General features: G+C 30.0%; 1 protein-coding gene across 1 annotated transcript in view; it reads left to right on the top strand.

Annotated features, from left to right (window-relative positions):
• ascc3 (activating signal cointegrator 1 complex subunit 3) overlaps positions 1 to 6,000 on the top strand; it is a 227,263-nt gene that overhangs the window by 163,409 nt on the left and 57,854 nt on the right. The window lies entirely within an intron of this gene.

Raw genomic sequence — 6,000 nt, 5'->3', positions numbered from 1 at the left:
GTATTGTTTTCCAGGTATTACACATATTCAAATACCACAGTAATAATAGTATTGTGGTCCAGGTATTACACATATTCAAATACCACAGTAATAATAGTATTGTGGTCCAGGTATTACACATATTCAAATACAACAGTAATAATAGTATTGTGGTCCAGGTAATACACATATTCAAATACCACAGTAATAATAGTATTGTGGTCCAGGTAATACACATATTCAAATACCACAGTAATAATAGTATTGTGGTCCAGGTAATACACATATTCAAATACCACAGTAATAATAGTATTGTTGTCCAGGTATTGCACATATTCAAATACCATAGTAATAATAGTATTGTTTTCCAGGTAATACACATATTCAAATACCACAGTAATAATAGTATTGTTTTCCAGGTAATACACATATTCAAATACCACAGTAATAATAGTATTGTGGTCCAGGTATTACACATATTCAAATACCACAGTAATAATAGTATTGTGGTCCAGGTATTACACATATTCAAATACCACAGTAATAATAGTATTGTGGTCCAGGTATTACACATATTCAAATACCACAGTAATAATAGTATTGTGGTCCAGGTAATACACATATTCAAATACCACAGTAATAATAGTATTGTGGTCCAGTTAATACACATATTCAAATACCACAGTAATAATAGTATTGTTGTCCAGGTAATACACATATTCAAATACCACAGTAATAATAGTATTGTTTTCCAGGTAATACACATATTCAAATACCACAGTAATAGTAATAATAGTATTGTTTTCCAGGTAATACACATATTCCAATACCACAGTAATAATAGTATTGTTGTCCAGTTAATACACATATTCAAATACCACAGTAATAATAGTATTGTGGTCCAGGTATTACACATATTCAAATACCACAGTAATAATAGTATTGTGGTCCAGGTATTACACATATTCAAATACCACAGTAATAATAGTATTGTGGTCCAGGTATTACACATATTCAAATACCACAGTAATAATAGTATTGTGGTCCAGGTAATACACATATTCAAATACCACAGTAATAATAGTATTGTGGTCCAGGTAATACACATATTCAAATACCACAGTAATAATAGTATTGTGGTCCAGGTAATACACATATTCAAATACCACAGTAATAATAGTATTGTGGTCCAGGTATTACACATATTCAAATACCACAGTAATAATAGTATTGTGGTCCAGGTATTACACATATTCAAATACCACAGTAATAATAGTATTGTGGTCCAGGTATTACACATATTCAAATACCATAGTAATAATAGTATTGTTTTCCAGGTATTACACATATTCAAATACCACAGTAATAATAGTATTGTGGTCCAGGTATTACACATATTCAAATACCACAGTAATAATAGTATTGTTGTCCAAGTAATACACATATTCAAATACCACAGTAATAATAGTATTGTGGTCCAGTTAATACACATATTCAAATACCACAGTAATAATAGTATTGTTGTTCAGGTAATACACATATTCAAATACCACAGTAATAATAGTATTGTTGTCCAGTTAATACACATATTCAAATACCACAGTAATAATAGTATTGTGGTCCAGGTATTACACATATTCAAATACCACAGTAATAATAGTATTGTGGTCCAGGTAATATACATATTCAAATACCACAGTAATAATAGTATTGTGGTCCAGGTAATACACATATTCAAATACCACAGTAATAATAGTATTGTGGTCCAGGTATTACACATATTCAAATACCACAGTAATAATAGTATTGTGGTCCAGGTAATACACATATTCAAATACCACAGTAATAATAGTATTGTTGTCCAGGTATTACACATATTCAAATACCACAGTAATAATAGTATTGTGGTCCAGGTATTACACATATTCAAATACCATAATAATAATAGTATTGTTTTCCAGGTATTACACATATTCAAATACCACAGTAATAATAGTATTGTGGTCCAGGTATTACACATATTCAAATACCACAGTAATAATAGTATTGTTGTCCAGGTAATACACATATTCAAATACCACAGTAATAATAGTATTGTGGTCCAGGTATTACACATATTCAAATACCACAGTAATAATAGTATTGTTTTCCAGGTATTACACATATTCAAATACCACAGTAATAATAGTATTGTGGTCCAGTTAATACACATATTCAAATACCACAGTAATAATAGTATTGTGGTCCAGGTAATACACATATTCAAATACCACAGTAATAATAGTATTGTGGTCCAGGTAATACACATATTCAAATACCACAGTAATAATAGTATTGTGGTCCAGGTATTACACATATTCAAATACCACAGTAATAATAGTATTGTTGTCCAGGTAATACACATATTCAAATACCACAGTAATAATAGTATTGTTGTCCAGGTAATACACATATTCAAATACCACAGTAATAATAGTATTGTGGTCCAGGTAATACACATATTCAAATACCACAGTAATAATAGTATTGTGGTCCAGGTATTACACATATTCAAATACCACAGTAATAATAGTATTGTGGTCCAGGTATTACACATATTCAAATACCACAGTAATAATAGTATTGTGGTCCAGGTAATACACATATTCAAATACCACAGTAATAATAGTATTGTTGTCCAGGTATTACACATATTCAAATACCACAGTAATAATAGTATTGTTGTCCAGGTATTACACATATTCAAATACCACAGTAATAATAGTATTGTTGTCCAGGTATTACACATATTCAAATACCACAGTAATAATAGTATTGTTTTCCAGGTATTACACATATTCAAATACCACAGTAATAATAGTATTGTGGTCCAGTTAATACACATATTCAAATACCACAGTAATAATAGTATTGTTGTTCAGGTAATACACATATTCAAATACCACAGTAATAATAGTATTGTTGTCCAGTTAATACACATATTCAAATACCACAGTAATAATAGTATTGTGGTCCAGGTAATACACATATTCAAATACCACAGTAATAATAGTATTGTGGTCCAGGTAATACACATATTCAAATACCACAGTAATAATAGTATTGTGGTCCAGGTAATACACATATTCAAATACCACAGTAATAATAGTATTGTGGTCCAGGTATTACACATATTCAAATACCACAGTAATAATAGTATTGTGGTCCAGGTAATACACATATTCAAATACCACAGTAATAATAGTATTGTTGTCCAGGTAATACACATATTCAAATACCACAGTAATAATAGTATTGTGGTCCAGGTATTACACATATTCAAATACCACAGTAATAATAGTATTGTTGTCCAGGTAATACACATATTCAAATACCACAGTAATAATAGTATTGTGGTCCAGGTATTACACATATTCAAGTACCACAGTAATAATAGTATTGTGGTCCAGGTAATACACATATTCAAATACAACAGTAATAATAGTATTGTGGTCCAGGTATTACACATATTCAAATACCACAGTAATAATAGTATTGTGGTCCAGGTAATACACATATTCAAATACCACAGTAATAATAGTATTGTTTTCCAGGTATTACACATATTCAAATACCACAGTAATAATAGTATTGTGGTCCAGGTATTACACATATTCAAATACCACAGTAATAATAGTATTGTTTTCCAGGTATTACACATATTCAAATACCACAGTAATAATAGTATTGTGGTCCAGGTAATACACATATTCAAATACCACAGTAATAATAGTATTGTGGTCCAGGTAATACACATATTCAAATACCACAGTAATAATAGTATTGTGGTCCAGGTAATACACATATTCAAATACCACAGTAATAATAGTATTGTGGTCCAGGTAATACACATATTCAAATACCACAGTAATAATAGTATTGTGGTCCAGGTAATACACATATTCAAATACCACAGTAATAATAGTATTGTTGTCCAGGTATTACACATATTCAAATACCACAGTAATAATAGTATTGTGGTCCAGGTAATACACATATTCAAATACCACAGTAATAATAGTATTGTTGTCCAGGTAATACACATATTCAAATACCACAGTAATAATAGTATTGTGGTCCAGGTATTACACATATTCAAATACCACAGTAATAATAGTATTGTGGTCCAGGTAATACACATATTCAAATACCACAGTAATAATAGTATTGTGGTCCAGGTATTACACATATTCAAATACCACAGTAATAATAGTATTGTGGTCCAGGTATTACACATATTCAAATACCACAGTAATAATAGTATTGTGGTCCAGGTAATACACATATTCAAATACCACAGTAATAATAGTATTGTGGTCCAGGTATTACACATATTCAAATACCACAGTAATAATAGTATTGTGGTCCAGGTATTACACATATTCAAATACCACAGTAATAATAGTATTGTGGTCCAGGTAATACACATATTCAAATACCACAGTAATAATAGTATTGTTGTCCAGGTATTACACATATTCAAATACCACAGTAATAATAGTATTGTGGTCCAGGTATTACACATATTCAAATACCAGAGTAATAATAGTATTGTTTTCCAGGTATTACACATATTCAAATACCACAGTAATAATAGTATTGTTGTCCAGGTATTACACATATTCAAATACCACAGTAATAATAGTATTGTTTTCCAGGTATTACACATATTCAAATACCACAGTAATAATAGTATTGTGGTCCAGTTAATACACATATTCAAATACCACAGTAATAATAGTATTGTTGTTCAGGTAATACACATATTCAAATACCACAGTAATAATAGTATTGTGGTCCAGGTAATACACATATTCAAATACCACAGTAATAATAGTATTGTGGTCCAGGTAATACACATATTCAAATACCACATTAATAATAGTATTGTTGTCCAGTTAATACACATATTCAAATACCACAGTAATAATAGTATTGTGGTCCAGGTAATACACATATTCAAATACCACAGTAATAATAGTATTGTTTTCCAGGTAATACACATATTCAAATACCACAGTAATAATAGTATTGTGGTCCAGGTATTACACATATTCAAATACCACAGTAATAATAGTATTGTTGTCCAGGTAATACACATATTCAAATACCACAGTAATAATAGTATTGTTGTCCAGGTAATACACATATTCAAATACCACAGTAATAATAGTATTGTGGTCCAGGTAATACACATATTCAAATACCACAGTAATAATAGTATTGTGGTCCAGGTATTACACATATTCAAATACCACAGTAATAATAGTATTGTGGTCCAGGTATTACACATATTCAAATACCACAGTAATAATAGTATTGTGGTCCAGGTAATACACATATTCAAATACCACAGTAATAATAGTATTGTTGTCCAGGTATTGCACATATTCAAATACCACAGTAATAATAGTATTGTGGTCCAGGTAATACACATATTCAAATACCACAGTAATAATAGTATTGTGGTCCAGGTATTACACATATTCAAGTACCACAGTAATAATAGTATTGTGGTCCAGGTAATACACATATTCAAATACCACAGTAATAATAGTATTGTTTTCCAGGTAATACACATATTCAAATACCACAGTAATAATAGTATTGTGGTCCAGGTATTACACATATTCAAATACCACAGTAATAATAGTATTGTTTTCCAGGTATTACACATATTCAAATACCACAGTAATAATAGTATTGTGGTCCAGGTAATACACATATTCAAATACCACAGTAATAATAGTATTGTGGTCCAGGTAATACACATATTCAAATACCACAGTAATAATAGTATTGTGGTCCAGGTAATACACATATTCAAATACCACAGTAATAATAGTATTGTGGTCCAGGTAATACACATATTCAAATACCACAGTAATAATAGTATTGTGGTCCAGGTAATACACATATTCAAATACCACAGTAATAATAGTATTGTTTTCCAGGTAATACACATATTCAAATACCACAGTA

Source organism: Eucyclogobius newberryi, unplaced genomic scaffold (assembly GCF_026437365.1).
Source record: "Eucyclogobius newberryi isolate DKJ021-1_F unplaced genomic scaffold, fEucNew1.0.hap1 SCAF_3, whole genome shotgun sequence".
Taxonomy (NCBI): domain Eukaryota; kingdom Metazoa; phylum Chordata; class Actinopteri; order Gobiiformes; family Gobiidae; genus Eucyclogobius; species Eucyclogobius newberryi.
The sequence above is the reverse complement of the archived record's forward strand: the minus strand, read 5'-3'. Positions and strand labels throughout refer to the sequence as shown.